This window comes from Haemaphysalis longicornis, unplaced genomic scaffold (genome assembly GCF_048455015.1).
Source record: "Haemaphysalis longicornis isolate Haplotype H1 unplaced genomic scaffold, Haemaphysalis longicornis Haplotype H1 scaffold_59, whole genome shotgun sequence".
In the NCBI taxonomy this organism is placed as follows: domain Eukaryota; kingdom Metazoa; phylum Arthropoda; class Arachnida; order Ixodida; family Ixodidae; genus Haemaphysalis; species Haemaphysalis longicornis.
In genome coordinates, this window is record NW_027526403.1 from 269,201 (window position 1) to 285,955 (window position 16,755).

General features: G+C 47.1%; 2 non-coding genes across 2 annotated transcripts; both read right to left on the reverse strand.

The window, feature by feature from the left end:
- Positions 1 to 7,090: 7,090 nt before the first annotated feature.
- Positions 7,091 to 7,162, reverse strand: Trnat-cgu (transfer RNA threonine (anticodon CGU)). Its single transcript has one exon. It is a non-coding gene; the product is annotated as a tRNA-Thr (tRNA).
- Positions 7,163 to 8,513: 1,351 nt separating this feature from the next.
- Positions 8,514 to 8,586, reverse strand: Trnat-ggu (transfer RNA threonine (anticodon GGU)). Its single transcript has one exon. It is a non-coding gene; the product is annotated as a tRNA-Thr (tRNA).
- Between the last annotated feature and the right edge of the window lie 8,169 nt (positions 8,587 to 16,755).

Sequence of the window (16,755 nt, forward strand, 5' to 3'; positions counted from 1 at the left end):
TCGACACAATGATACATATATATATATATATATATATATATATATATATATATATATATATATATATATATATATATATATATATATATATATATATATATTTATATATATATATATAGAAATAGGAGTTGGCAGTCAAGAAAACCTCGGAAAGTAAAGGGGCGGATGTTGCAGGTCATTGAAAGCGATTAAGAATTTGGAAAGAAAGAAAGAAAGTGGAGAAAAAATGCCCGCCAGGTGGGATCCGAACCCACGACCTCCAGAATACCGGTCTGGAAGCGATAACCACTACGCTAAAGGCGGGGCGATCTTCCCCTCCACTTTCTAGGGTATGTGTGTTAACGTATTTTTGTTTCCTGTGCTTGGGGGTGGTAGCCAGCGCCACTCGGACTACTCGGGGCGAAGGGGACCTTCTTTTTATCCCCCGGGCCGTGACTCAAGTGTCTACGACATGTCAAGAGTGGTCAACTAGCGTTGAACCCTCGTAAGCTTCCTATGGCACCAAGACTGCCAGAACAGAGGCCCTCGCTATGCATGTAGCGAATCAGAATGTGAAATGAGGGGCTCGTTGAAAATAAGACAGAAATAAAAGTTGGCAGTCAAGAAAACCCCGAAAAGCAAAGGGGAGGATGTGGTAGGTCATTGAAACAGATAAAGAATTTGGAAATAAAGGAAGTGGAGAAAAAATGCCCGCCAGGTGGGATTGTCCAAAAGCGAGTACGATATCAGTGCCATCTCACTACCCTCATTCTCTATCGCAGAAGGGATGTTGTTCCGAAAGGGCTGCGTATTTACGTTAAAGCCGCCACCTCCGACATGTCTCAAGAGCTTCAGGCTAGGTGATCGCTATGCATACATGAATCATCCAAGGAACTTTTGAATATTGTTATTGGCGACGATAACTCACAACTAGAGCACATTCTGAGGGACGAACGAAACCTCACTGACCAGGTAGACTTGACGCCCCATGAAATTAACCTTTTAAAAGTGTTTGCAGAAAACAAAGAGCGCCAAGTAATTCTAACAAATCAGGAAAACCTGCTTCGGGACGGCATAACTTCCCCTCTTGAAAAAGTGGACACGTCTTTTTTTCCTTCCCATGCAAGCCCCGAAAATATTCCTGGCCGGAACCCCTCGCAGCTCAAAGAGTGCCACATAGAAATGTTTCCGACACCCCCCTCACTGATGACGAAGAACGCGTGCGGTCAAGAGGCGTGAGTTTTTACCCTGCAACCGGCAGACTAGACGAATTCCAACTCTATAAGGATCTAGAGAACTTCTCCCGAACTCTTAGGCTTTGCGAATATTAGAATTGCAAATCACAAGACCATAATGTGGAGATCCTTCTAATTATCTCTGCCTCATGATTGGGATCTGGGGTCACAACTTGGCCTAAGTAGATATATTCGCTTACCACTTCCACTGCCTCGCCACCTATCTCAAACTGCTGTGCTGTCCCGAGGTTATTAATCATTACTTTAGTTTTGTGCATGTTAATTTTCAGGCCCACGGTTCTACTCTGTTCACCCAGTGCGGAAAGCATGCTTTGCAATTCGTCCCCCGAGGTACTTAGCAAGGCAACGTCATCAGCAAATCTGAGGTTACTGAGGTATTCTCCATTAACCCTTGCTCCCACCTGTTCCCAATCCAACCTTTTGAATACTTCTTGTAAGCATGCTGTGAATAACATTGGAGAGATTGTGTCTCCTTGTCTGACACCCTTCCTTATAGGTATTTTACTGCTCTCCCTATGGAGGATGATGGTAGCTGTAGACCCACTGTATATATCCTCTAGTATTCTTACATAATGCTCATCTACCCCCTGGTTCTGTAATGCCTGAATGACTGCTAGGGTTTCGACCGAGTCAAATGCTTTCTGATAATCTATGAAGGCTATATATAGGGGTTCAGTATACTCAGCGCACTTCTCTATCACCTGATTGATCGTGTGAATATGGTCCATTGTTGAATAACCTTTACGGAACCCTGCTTGTTCTTTAGGTTGACTGAAATCTAGGGTTGCAGAGATTCGGTTAGCGATTACCTTGGTAAATATCTTGTAGACGACTGACAGTAAGCTGATCGGCCTGTAATTTTTCAAGTCCTTCATGTCGCCTTTCTTATGGATTAGGATGATGTTCGCGTTCTTCCAAGATTCCGGTACCATTGCGGTCATTAGGCATTGCGTATACAGGTTTGCCAGTTTTTCAAGTACAATTTCTCCGCCATCCTTCAAGAGGTCTGCTGTTATCTGATCCTCACCAGGTGCTTTGCCCCCTTTCATTTCTTTCAAAGCCTTCCTTACTTCTTCGGTCGTTACTGGTGGGATGTCTATCTCCTCTGAACTGCTGTCTCGTTCGGCATTATCCTGTATGTCCTGGCTACTGTACAGATCCCTATCGAACTCCTCGGCCACTGTGACTATTTTATCCCTATTTGTGATGACATTGCCTTGCTTGTCTTTAAGTGCATACGTCTGATTTTTCCCCACGCCAAGACGTCTCTTCACTGCTTTCAGGCTACCTCCGTTCTTTACAGGGTATTCGATCCTCTCCATATTATACTTCCGTATGTCAGCTGTCTTACGCTTATTGAATAACTTCGAGAGCTCGGCTAGTTCTATTCCGTCAGCTGTGGTAGAGATTCTCATGGTTTGCCGTTTCCTGATTAGATCTTTTAGATCAGATCAGAATGGGGTGGGTGCATAAGGCAGACATTCTCAGATAATGAATAGCAGCCTACCATTGTCGCTGAAGAAGAAAGTGTATGACAGCTGCATCTTACCGGTACTCACTTACGGGGCAGAAACTTGGAGGCTCACTAAGAGGGTTCAACTTATATTGAGAACGACTCAGCGGGCAATGGAGCGGAAAATGATAGGTGTAACATTAAGGGACAAGAAGAGAGCGGAGTGGGTCAGAGAGCAAACTGGTGTTAAAGATATATTAGTAGAAATTAAGAAGAAGAAATGGACGTGGGCAGGGCATGTAATGCGCAGGCAAGATAACCGCTGGTCATTAAGGGTAACAGAGTGGATCCCTAGAGAAGGCAAGCGTTGCAGGGGGCGGCAGAACGTTAGATGGGCAGATGAGATCAAGAAGTTTGCCGGGATATATTGGTCACAGTTGGCACAGGACCGAGGTAATTGGAGAATAATGGGAGAGGCCTTTGCCCGGCAGTGGGCGTAGACAGCCTGGTGATGATGATGATGATGAATATGGACATTAGGCTGCCATCACTACTCTATTGCACTCCTCCCCCAAAAAGAGACAAATGCTTAGACATGTACATCAAGGTGGTACAACGTGACATTCCAACTAATAGTAAAAATCCATCACCGCATCCCAAAAATCTCTCAGAGAAAGAGCAAGGTGCATTAGAAGGTTTACGCGAGCGCTCCGACATCACAATCAAACCCGCCGACAAAGCGGGCGCAATTGTAACTATGAATAAGCAAGACTACATCACTGAGGCAGAAAGACAGCTCAGCGATACTTCTTTCTATAAACCAACCGACACCGATCAGACTTCCCAGTTTAAGAACAAGGTAAGCCAGATACTGATGGCGCTCGTCAAGGACAAAAAAATACCGCAAAAAAACTTACAGCATCACTTCAAGTTTTAAGTCCAGTTAGAGGAGGATTTTATAAGTTGCTTAAAATACATAAAGCAGGAACTACAGGCGGACCAATCATCTCCGGTATAGGGACGGTAACAGAAATGATCTCTAGTTTTATTGATAGCCTAATCAGACATTCCTCCCACACTACCTTCATATGTAAAGGATACAACCATTTTCTGGCTTATATTATGGGTCTAGTTATACAGGAAGATAGCCTGCTAGTCACTCTCGACGTCGCCTCGCTATATACAAATAGTCCTCACTAAGACGGCATCCGATCTGTCATCCATGCGTACGATGATGCTTCCCAAGAGAATTCAATTTATGGTGAAACTCTCAGCGTGCTTTTCAAGCTTGTCTTGGAGCTGAACAACTTTGAGTTCGACAATAAGCACTACTTGCAAATCGACGGGACCTCGATGGGAACAAAATTAGGACCCAACTATGCTAATATTTTCATGGGCACATTGGAGTCCGAATTTCTAAGCAACGCACACCTTCAGCCTCTCTTCTATCCAAGGTTCATTGACGATATTTTTCTCATTTGGTGCCATATGGAAGAAGAACTTCTAAAATTTATAACCGCTTTTAACAACGCCCACGAGAACATTTCATTCTCCCACTCATATTCCGCATCTGCCATTAATTTTCTCCATGTTCCAGTGATAATATCAAACAAGCTTGTGACCTCAGTGTACAGGAAGCCAACAGACAGACATCAATTCTTGCATTTCAAAAGCAACCACGTTAAACACTGTAAACTCTGCAACCGCAGTCAGTCTCTGCGTTTTAGAAGGATATGCTCTGACCCAGCTGATTTTGCCTCTAACTGTCAGCAACTAACTAATGACCTTACACGACAACAATACCCACCGTCTCTCATCAGTGATTCTATTAGAAAGTCTGAAAAACAGGACCGCCGCCACCTGATAACCAACTCAAAAGCCAAATCCTTTAATACGACCCCAAACCTTATTGTAACGTATGCCGCTTCGTCCTCCAACGTAAGCGGCATACTCAGAAAACACCACAATACATTTTACTTCAAAGCGAAAGGTTGCGAAGTGTTTTCCCTGGCCGTCCCCGCGTCGTGTACCGACGTGCGAGGAACATCAGAGATATTGTAACGTCATCTAACGTTAACATCCCCCGTTTCACAGGTAGCGGACTGTGCAATAAGCCAAGGTGCAAACTGTGCACCATGATGACTAAAGCCTCTGTCGCCACCTGCACCACGTGTTCATTCTCTTTCCAGATAAGAGGAAACTTTGACTGTGACAGCGCAAACATTATCTCCCTTCTTGAATGCACCACATGCCCCGCCCAGTACGTTGGTCAAACTGAGAATCCATTTAGAATGAGAATCAACAACCACTGAGCACACACAAAGTCCCTACCACACCTTCCCCTATCTAAACATGTAAACAATCGAGGCCACCCCTTCCACGTGTTCACAGCCACGGTGCTTCAGTCAAATTTGAAAACACATTATGACCGTGAAGCCCGTGAATCGTTCTTTATTTACAAGTTTAACACTGTCTTGAGCGGCATAAATGAAAACACAAGCCGATTGTCTTTCTTGTCCAATCAGGCACCGGAGAAGGCTGATGCAACGAACAACTGAGAAACTTTGTTCTTAAAGAGGAGCGCTTTTACTTCTTCTTTTCTCTCTTTTTTCAAATCTTTCTATAGTGTACCGTGTACGTAATATACTTTGTACTGTGTCAGTGTAATGCTTGTGTATTGTTGCCGCACCGCATAGGCACGAATGTACATAGATTTCACCATTGTACGCCTTCCTTTATTTTTTTTTGTTATTATTATATTTCTATTATTATTATCATTCTGTGTCCTTTTGCACGGAACACTTGCATGAACGCTCTTCGAGAACTTCATGTGGCACTGTCCTTCTCCCTCTTTGTATGTGTTATATTACCCCATGTCCACCTATATTTCGGTATTTATGTGATCTAGCTTAAATTAGCGTTACATGGCATTGTTTTATCCTTGCATTACAGGACCTTGCCTTTCTGCGTCCGCCTCGTGGACGGCCGTCACGTTTTACGCAGGAAATCGCTTCCGCGTTTTCACCCCATGTGAAACCACGTGCCGTTTTGGGCTTTCTTCAAACCTCTTTCACCCCCGCATTCCCCCACCACGTTTAACGCAGGAAATCGCTTCCGCGTTTTCACCCCATGTAAAAAAACGTGCTGTTTTGGGGCTTTCGTCGAACCTCTTTCATCCCCGCCTTCCCCGTCTGCAGTTCTCGCACCCCTCCCGCTAAAAAACCGCCCTCTCTTTTCTCAATTCCCCTCTTCCTTCCTTCCTCCTTTTCGTTGTGAGTTTGTGTTTAACGCTTGCACTAGGCGTCCATAATTAACTCTGGTCTCCCCCACCATTTTCTCCTAACCAGTCAATTTCCAGTTAAGAAACGAGCAGGAAAGGAGCCCCTCCTTAGTCCCTCACTTTCTTGCTTTCCCTTGGTGACTTCAGTTCCATGCAGCGTCTTCCTCTTCTCCTATAGCCTCGCCTGCCTTGAATACGCCCCCCCTTTCCCCTCTGTTCCCCGGCACAACACCAACACTTCCCCCCCCCCGCTTTCCCCTCCCCCCAGGCGTTCTGGGGCTTCGCATACTTCTGTGTCGAGTAGAGCCTACGTTTTGCTTGATACATCTGCTTGCTCCGCCCACAACTGAAATGTATTTAAACCGAACTGATCCGCACTATTTGTATGTTTGAAAAAGACCGGTCCCCGGTCAAAACGTCAGAAATGTTGTTAAGTTTTTCAGTTGGACTTCTCTACCGTACAGCTAGCCTCATAGCAAGGAACCTTTTCTCTTAACTTTATATATATATATATATACAGAAAGATAGGTCAGCAGTCTACGACGCCAAAGGAGGCATAGGGGTGTGGTTAGGCTCTTTTCTTTTTTACTACGGTTAATGAAGTGAACATTTTTTTTAATATACAGACGAAAGAAAGAAAAACACGCGCCCAGAGTGGGGACCGAACCCACGCCTTTCGATTACATGTCGAATGCCTTACCAATTCGGCTATCTGGGCGACTGTGTTCTCCTTCACTTTCAGGGCTATTTATATTTACTATAGTGTATCTGACACTTGAAAGTGGTAGCCAGCGCCACTCTGACTACACGGGGAGAAGGGGACCTTCTTTTCAACCCCCGGGGCGTGACTCCAACGTCTACTGCCGGTCATGAGCGGGTAACTGGCGGGAAGCCCTCTTATGCTACCTAGGCATCAAGGCTGCCAGAACCGAGACCCTCGCTAGGCTTTTGCAGAATAATATACCAAGGAAATGAGGGGCTCGTTGAGGAAATACAGAAAGATAGGTCAGCAGTCTACGACGCCAAAGGAGGCATAGGGGTGTGGTTAGGCTCTTTTCTTTTTTACTACGGTTAATGAAGTGAACATTTTTTTAATATACAGAAGAAAGAAAGAAAAACACGCGCCCAGAGTGGGGACCGAACCCACGCCTTTCGATTACGTGTCGAATGCCTTACCAATTCGGCTATCTGGGCGACTGTGTTCTTCTTCACTTTCTGGGCTATTTATATTTACTATAGTGTATCTGACACTTGAGGGTGGTAGCCAGCGCCACTCTGACTACACGGGGAGAAGGGGACCTTCTTTTCAACCCACGGGGCGTGACTCCAACGTCTACTGCCTGTCATGAGCGGGTAACTGGCGGGAAGCCCTCTTATGCTACCTAGTCATCAAGGCTGCCAGAACCGAGACCCTCGCTAGGCTTTTGCAGAATAATATAGCAAGGAAATGAGGGGCTCGTTGAGGAAATACAGAAAGATAGGTCAGCAGTCTACGACGCCAAAGGAGGCGTCGTAGACTGAGTGGTGCTGGCGCTGGCGCTGGGTGGCGCTGGCTACCAGTCAGAGTGGCGCTGGCTACCACCCTCAAGTGTCAGATACACTATAGTAAATATAAATAGCCCAGAAAGTGAAGGAGAACACAGTCGCCCAGATAGCCGAATTGGTAAGTCATTCGACATGTAATCTAAAGGCGTGGGTTCGGTCCCCACTCTGGGCGCATGTTTTTCTTTCTTTCTTCTGTATATTAAAAAAAATGTTCACTTCATTAACCGTAGTAAAAAAGAAAAGAGCCTAACCACACCCCTATGCCTCCTTTGGCGTCGTAGACTGCTGACCTATCTTTCTGTATTTCCTCAACGAGCCCCTCATTTCCTTGCTATATATATATATATATATATATATATATATATATATATATATATATATATATATATATATATATATATATATATATATATATTTATATATATAAAAGACATGCCGGCAGTCTACAACGTCAAAGAAGTCATAGGGGAATGGTTAGACTATCTTTTACCGTTAGTGACGTTACATTATCATTTTTTATTATTAATTACGTGAGAAAGAAAGAAAGAAAAACAAGCGCCCAGAGTGGGGACCGAACCCACGCCTTTCGATTAGACCTCGAATGCCTTACCAATTCGGCTATCTGGGCGACTGTGCTCTCCTTCACTTTCCCTTCTCCCCGTGTAGTCTGAGTGGCGCTTTCTACCACCCTCAAGCGTCAGATACAGCCCCAGAAAGTCTACAACACCTTCTTTGGCGTTGTAGACTGCCCGCATTTCTGCCCGCATATATAACTGCCCGCATATATAACCATGTTATATATATAAATATATATATATATATATATATATATATATATATATATGTAGCGAATCAGAATAGGAAATGAGGGACTCGTAGAAATAACACAGAAATAAGGATTGGCAGTCAAGAAGACCTCGGAAAGCAAAGGGGAGGTTGTGGTAAACCATTGAAACAGATCAAGAATTTGGAAAGGAAGAAAGAAAGCGAAGAAAAAATGGCCGCCAGGTGGGATCCGAACCCACGACCTCCAGAATACCAGTCTGGTGCGATAACCACTACGCTACCGGCGGGGCGATTTTCTCCCCCGCTTTCTGGGGTATTTATGTCAATGTAATTTTGTTCCTGTGCTTGGGGGTGGTAGCCAGCGCCACTCTGACTTCTCGGGGTGAAGGGGACCTTCTTTTTAATCCCCGCGCCGTGACTCGAGTGTCTACGACATGTCGAGAGTGGTCAACCAGCGTTGAACCCTCTTAAGCTCCCTATGGCACCAAGAATGCCAGAACAGAGGCCCTCGCTATGCATGTAGCGAATCAGAATAGGAAATGAGGGACTCGTATAAATAACACAGAAATAAGGATTGGCAGTCAAGAAGACCTCGGAAAGCAAAGGGGAGGTTGTGGTAGGCCATTGAAACAGATCAAGAATTTGGAAAGGAAGAAAGAAAGCGAAGAAAAAATGCCCGCCAGGTGGGATCCGAACCCACGACCTCCAGAATACCGGTCTGTTGCGATAACCACTACGCTACCGGCGGGGCGATTTTCTCCCCCGCTTTCTGGGGTATTTATGTCAATGTAATTTTGTTCCTGTGCTTGGGGGTGGTAGCCAGCGCCACTCTGACTTCTCGGGGTGAAGGGGACCTTCTTTTTAATCCCCGCGCCGTGACTCGAGTGTCTACGACATGTCGAGAGTGGTCAACCAGCGTTGAACCCTCTTAAGCTCCCTATGGCACCAAGACTGCCAGAACAGAGGCCCTCGCTATGCATGTAGCGAATCAGAATAGGAAATGAGGGACTCGTACAAAATAACACAGAAATAAGGATTGGCAGTCAAGAAGACCTCGGAAAGCAAAGGGGAGGTTGTGGTAGGTCATTGAAACAGATCAAGAATTTGGAAAGGAAGAAAGAAAGCGAAGAAAAAATGCCCGCCAGGTGGGATCCGAACCCACGACCTCCAGAATACCGGTCTGGTGCGATAACCACTACGCTACCGGCGGGGCGATTTTCTCCCCCGCTTTCTGGGGTATATATGTCAATGTAATTTTGTTCCTGTGCTTGGAGGTGGTAGCCAGCGCCACTCTGACTTCTCGGGGTGAAGGGGACCTTCTTTTTAATCCCCGCGCCGTGACTCGAGTGTCTACGACATGTCGAGAGTGGTCAACCAGCGTTGAACCCTCTTAAGCTCCCTATGGTACCAAGACTGCCAGAACAGAGGCCCTCGCTATGCATGTAGCGAATCAGAATAGGAAATGAGGGACTCGTAGAAATAACACAGAAGAGTGGCGCTGGCTACCACCCCCAAGCAAGTCAGAGTGGCGCTGGCTACCACCCCCAAGCACAGGAACAAAATTACATTGACATAAATACCCCAGAAAGCGGGGGAGAAAATCGCCCCGCCGGTAGCGTAGTGGTTATCGCACCAGACCGGTATTCTGGAGGTCGTGGGTTCGGATCCCACCTGGCGGGCATTTTTTCTTCGCTTTCTTTCTTCCTTTCCAAATTCTTGATCTGTTTCAATGGCCTACCACAACCTCCCCTTTGCTTTCCGAGGTCTTCTTGACTGCCAATCCTTATTTCTGTGTTATTTCTACGAGTCCCTCATTTCCTATTCTGATTCACTACATGCATAGCGAGGGCCTCTGTTCTGGCAGTCTTGGTGCCATAGGGAGCTTAAGAGGGTTCAACGCTGGTTGACCACTCTCGACATGTCGTAGACACTCGAGTCACGGCGTGGGGATTAAAAAGAAGGTCCCCTTCACCCCGAGAAGTCAAAGTGGCGCTGGCTACCACCCCCAAGCACAGGAACAAAATTACATTGACATAAATACCCCAGAAAGCGGGGGAGAAAATCGCCCCGCCGGTAGCGTAGTGGTTATCGCACCAGACCGGTATTCTGGAGGTCGTGGGTTCGGATCCCACCTGGCGGGCATTTTTTAGTCGCTTTCATTCTTCCTTTCCAAATTCTTGGTCTGTTTCAATGGCCTACCACAACCTCCCCTTTGCTTTCCGAGGTCTTCTTGACTGCCAATCCTTATATATATATATATATATATATATATATTTATATATATATATATATATATATATATATATATATATATATATATATATATATATATATATATACATATATATATCTATGTATATATTTATATATATATATATATGCGTTCAAGGTAATGGTATTCAGGTAGATGCCGAGAGGACAAGCCGGAGCAACGGTCACGGTTGATCGAGCTATCCAAGATCATTGCGCGTTCTCAGTGGGACCGGTGCTATCTCCTCGTCGTGTTCACTGCCCCATTCACTGCGTTCCCATTATTGCCCATGGCCACATATTAGAGCATACCCACACAAGGCATAGTGCATCTTTCTAAGTGTAAAATAGCATACTCTAAATGGGCGAATGCTTTACACTACAATTACCCTCCGCGGGCAAAAGGAGCCATCCTGGTGACCTAAGGGCAAAGTAAAACGATCGGTTTGTGGTAAGCCTTGAGGCGCTCAACGTGCACGGCTTCGCGACCGCGACAACGATTATCCGCGTTCAACGTGAACGGCTGAACTACACAGTTCACAGGGGATGTACGCTTGATTACTAGGTAAGGACCATGATATTTGGAGAGTAACTTCTGAGCAGGACTAGGAACAGTTGAGGTTATCCACGGCCACACAAAAGAACCGGCAGCAAACTCAGGGGGTGGTCTTGCATCGTCATGACGCTGCTGCTGGCGACATTGTTCAGTAGAAGGCAGGGCCCGGTCGACCTGGAGACACTCTCCAGCGTAGCGAGATGCCTATCACACGGGGTACATTCAGACGCATCTTGTCGGTACGGCTGGACGGTGTAGAGAGGACACGATGGTTCGTGGTCGTAGAAGAGAAAGAAAGGCGAAAACCCCGTAGGTGCTTGAGTTGCGGTTTAGTTCGCATAAATTACGCACGGAAGAACTTGGTCCCAGTCGGTGTGGTCCGCCGAAACATATGTTTCCAACATATCGCCCAGTGTCTGGTAAAATCTTTCAGTAAGCCCTTTGGTCTGTCTGTGGTAAGAAGTTGTGGTGCAGTAGATAATGTTGCACTTTGCGAGCAAGGCTTCAATTACTACAGAAAGAAACAGACGCCCTCGGTCACTGAGCAACTCTCTAGAGGCAACGTGGCGAAGAATGAACCGACGTAGGAGAACTGAGGCGACCCCATGGGCGTTGGCGGCTGGTAGTTCTGTGGTTTCAGCGCATCTGGTCAAGTGGTCTACCACAACGACAGCCCAGCGGTTTCAGGAAGCCGTGTAGGGAGCGGCCTATAAAAATCAATTCATACGGTGTCGAAAGGTGGTACTGGACACGGCAGTGGCTGCAACGGAGCCGGGGGTTTCTTTGGTGGGCACTTACGGCGTTGACATTTTTCGCAGTATTGGACGAACTTGGTGACAAAAGTGTACATTTCGCGCCAGTAGTACTGCATAGGGAGACGTCGGTATGTCTTCAGTACACCAGCATAACCACACTGCGCATCCGCGTGAAAACATGCGGAAAAGTTTAAACGGAGGTGGCAGGGAATTATGAGGAGGTAATTCCGGCCGTCTGCGTTATAACTTTTCCGGTACACAAGCTCGTCACGAATAGCGAAGTGAGTGCCCTGTCGTCGCACCGTTAGAGGGGCGTTTGAACAGGCAAGGTTTATTTATTTATTTATTCAGGATACCTTACAGGCCCATGGAAGGGCATAGGGTAAGGGGGAGCACACAATTTGTAAAAGGGAACTACCGACAGAGAAAGAAAAAATGCCACAAGGCAAGAACATAAACACAAGTAGAGTCAAAACGCAGCAAATACAATGTTTGCAGAAATAAAAACACAAGTCAAGACTCACATGTTAGTCTTGTTAGAAAGTCTAGAAGAGAAGTGAGCCAGAGATCCTTGCGTTGCTCCCGAGATATGTCTTCATGTGACAGGGAGGAGAGAATTCCGTCTATGGATGACAAAAAGGTAGTGTCGTCAGTCACATGAGATCATGAGAGTGTATCGGCGTGTTTGCGGCCAGATGGGTAGAGCACTCGAATATCGTACCCTTGTAAGCGATGAGCCCACCTTCCGAGGCGACCAGACGGATCCTTCAAAGAAGATAGAGACGTGTGCTTCAAAGAAGACAGCCAGGAAAGGGCTTGGTGGTCGGTGATTACGTCGTAGTGCCTGCCATACAAGTAGGGACGAAATTTGCCTATGGCCCACAGAATTGCCAGGCAGTCTGTCTCAGTGGCAAAGTAGTTTTCCTCCCCTCTTGTGAGTCTTCGGCTCACGTAAGCAACGACGTATTCGTCGAAGTCTGATTTTCGTTGGACGAGCCCAGTGCCTAGGCCAGCACGGCTGGCGTCTGTATGAAGCTCGGTAAAGGCCGACGGGTCAAAATGGTGAAGGATCGGTAGACACGTAGGCACGGAGCGGAGCTTTTTGAAAGCCTCGTCACACTCTCAACACTAATGAGAGGTGCCATCCCACCTGTTTAGAAGATTCATTAAAGGCTCTGTTATTGACGCAAAGTCCCGCATGAATTGTCGGAAGTACGAGCAGAGGACGATAAAGCTTCCGAGCTCCCTTCTGGTGGTCGGCTTAGGAAACTCGGCGACAGCACGAAGTTTGTCCAGATCGGGACTGACGCCATCTTGGGATACAACATGACCTAAAATTGTAAGTTTGACTGGCAGCAAAGTGGCACTTCTTGAGGGTAAGCTGAAGTCCTGCATCAGTGAGGCATTTCAAGAATTGTAGAAAGCGGGCAATAGGCGCGTAGAAATCTGTGGAAAAAACGACAATAGCTTCGACGTAACAGACGCATGTTTTTTACTTTAGGCAGCACAAAATATTGTCCGTGATGCGTTCAAACGTTGCATGCGCGTTGCCAAGAAAAAAGACATGAAGTTAAACTCGTACAAGCACTTTCGTGTTACAAAGGCCGTTTTCGCGGGATCAGCATCCGCCATGAGAACCTGTCAGTAGCCCGTCCTTAAATGAAGGGAAGTAAAGAACGCGGCTCCTTGCGAAGTATCAAAGGCGTCGTCGATTCTGGGGAGATGGTAGAACTGCTTGCGTGTTATTTTGTCGAGTCGGTGATAATCAACAAAGAAGCGAATGTATTCGTTTTTCTTTGTAACGAGAACAACCGGTGACACCCATGGGCTGTTGGAAGGCTGTATTACGCCACGTTTAAGCATATTGTTCACATCACGACACACGTACGGCCGTTGTCGTAATGGAAGGGATGAGTTCCTGTGTCAATGCAGTGAGTAACCGTAGATGAGCGGCCCAATGAGGATGTCTGGCAGTCGATAGACCAATAGAACTCTTGAAGCATGGCGAGAAGTCGGTTTCATTCAGGCGCAGTAAGACTCGCCGACTGAGCGTAGGAAGACTGATGGTTCCGGGGCGGGAGCGGAGGGGTCGAGGACAGCCAGTGAAACATTCGATGAACGTTGGTGACGATGAACGTTGGTGACGATTGGTGACTGGGAAAATTGGTGAGGAGGAGGGCATAAATGTGTTCTACACGACCGAGGCACGCACCACAAAACAGTGTAGCTGGAGAGGAATAGGGCTTCAAACAAACACGGATCTGAACCTAAGCTGCATTTCTAAAACTACGAATGGTAGCGCGAAGCATTTTTCGGCCATAAAACAGCTCGGTAGGGCTATCATGAATTGGCGTAGGACCAGCTAAACGTCAGGAGTCGGTAACTAATACGTGCGCAAGTAGGGATAGGTTGATGCATGGAAGGTGAGAGCAGAAGTTCAGAGAGAGTAGCGGAAACACCGCGCGCAGACGAGACCAAAAGGAAAGAGCGTTAAATGTGGTAACTGGCTAAAAACCTGTTCGCCATAGAGAGCAAGAGAGGAAACGTCCTACATAGCTTACTTGCCACAGCAGTTCCACGAGGTCTCCCCACAAAGCCCGTGGGATCGGCCCAGGTACCGCGGCGGAGCTGGCTCGCTGAGGAGTCACACGCCATGTCGGGACCGGACACGGGATAGCGGCCGGACGTCAAGGACCGTTACCAGTGGTTGACGGCTCGATGTCCTAGCGGCGTTTGAGATCCGGTGTTTACCCGTACCCCGCCATTTGGTCGAGCGCGTTAGCAGATCCAGGCACGGGTCAGCAGACAGCCGTCGGTAACCTGGCTCATCGGCCGACGGATGTCAGGGGACAGCAGCTGTTGATACTCTGGCTTCTAGCTCCAAGCGGTCACAAGGCCGCGCTCACTCGCCTAACGCGTCAAAGGCGCTCGCAGAACGCTTCTCACTTGGAATCTTTTGCACGCTCCGCGCGCTGCTCGGCCCTCTTCTTTCTCCTTCACGGGCGCCTCACCACAAGGGCTGAGCAGCACTGTGACGTCTGGAACTGAGTCGCACAGAACGGGTACAAGTGCGGCAGAGCTAGGAGGAACGTTGGTGTCTTCGGCGACAACAAGGCAAAAAGAGGTAGTGGGCTCGTCCAATTTTATGGGATCGTGGGCAGTGGGCTCGTCCAATTTTGGGCGCGTTTGGGGGATCTGAGTGCGGGGCATCCGGGAAGACTCCTCGCAGCGGACGACCAATCCCGAAACGGGCTCTCCCGGCTGTAATGCTAAGCCCCGCGTGAGCAGCCGCTGCTTGCGGAGCTCGTCGAAGCTCTGACACCACTTGATCACGCCCCTGACACTCTGAGGATTATTACTCAGCAACATCAAAAAGCCATCGTCGTGTTTTTCCTTCAGGAGATGCTTGATCTTGTCAGCCTCGCTCATTGAAGGGCCTGCCCTCTTGCGCCGGCCGATAACGTCTTTTACGTAACTCTTAAATGTTTCTCCTGCGTGCTGCTCCCGCTCTCTGAAAGGTTAATCGGCGCGAAATTTCTGCACGGCTGGGAGACCAAATACTTTCCTGAAATCGGTCTTCAAAGATGACCAAGACTGCAACTCGGCTCCGTGGTTCAAGTACCACGTCACAGCAAGTCCCTTTAAGGAGAATGTGAAATTGTTCAGCGTAATCTTTTCATCTCTTCTGTAATGTCCGCTCAACCTTTCATACGATGACAGCCACTGCTCGACGTATTGGTCTCCATCGCCATTGAAATTGGGTGGGTCTCGCTCGCGGAATGCACCGGAACAGACGACGAAGAGATGAACCGACGATGAACAGACCATGAATCGATGCGAAGAAGACGCCATTTTCAGAGGGTCGTCAATGGACAGGGCGGGACAAAGACGCCTGCTTCGTAACTCCCGGCTGCCGTGAGGAGAGAAAGCCGCACACTCCACCATTTGAAACTGTGCTTATTGGAAGGGAATCGTATCCTTCCAGATGATGGTATGCAGGTACACGCCAGCAGGATTAGCCGGAGCAATTATCACGGTGCACCGAGCTATCAGAGATCGTGGCGCGTTCTACGCGTAACGGGTGCTATCTCCATGTCGTCTTCACAGTCCCCATTCACTGCATACCCATTATTGCCCATAGCCACAAATCAGGGCATACTCACACGGGGCATTGTGCGCCCTTCGCAGTTTCTAATAGCATACTAGCATACTCCTCAATGGCGAATCTTTGGCACTACAATATATATATATATATATATATATATAGTATAAGTAAAGAGTCGGATACACAGCAAGAACAATAACAAACAATGTTTACTTACGTAGCGGCAATGGGACTTGCCTTCATCAGAGTAAAGTTACATGATTATGGTGTCGCAAACATTGAACACATTTCTTATATAGGTTTGCATAAAAATGTAAGAAGGAATGGAAAATGTTTCGCAAATGGAGAGTGTGCATACAGTCAGGCTACGCCTACGTTACAACATCAACAAACAAACAACAACAACAAAAAAAAAAGGGGGGGGAGCAAGAGAGAGAAAAAGGGGTCGTGTTAACAATGCAGCGTTCAAGGTTGCACCATGACGGGTCAACGTATGCCGCGCGGGCTGCAAGTTCAGACAATGGGGGAAAATGGTCAACCGCGGTTTGTAAAGAAAGGGAAGAGTATACAGCAAGGTATTCAGTGGCTGGGGAGACTGGTTCTAGGGGAAGCGAAGATGGGTGTGCCCCCCGCGGATGAAGAGAATAGATAGGGGGCACAAAAGAGCATTTCACAGGAGCTAGAAATTGAACAGGAAATAGGTAGGGTCACAAAAGGTTAAACATGAATAGATCACAAAGAGTTAAACATTCTTAAGTGGTGGTGGGAACGAGGCCTCCTTCTCCGGGAC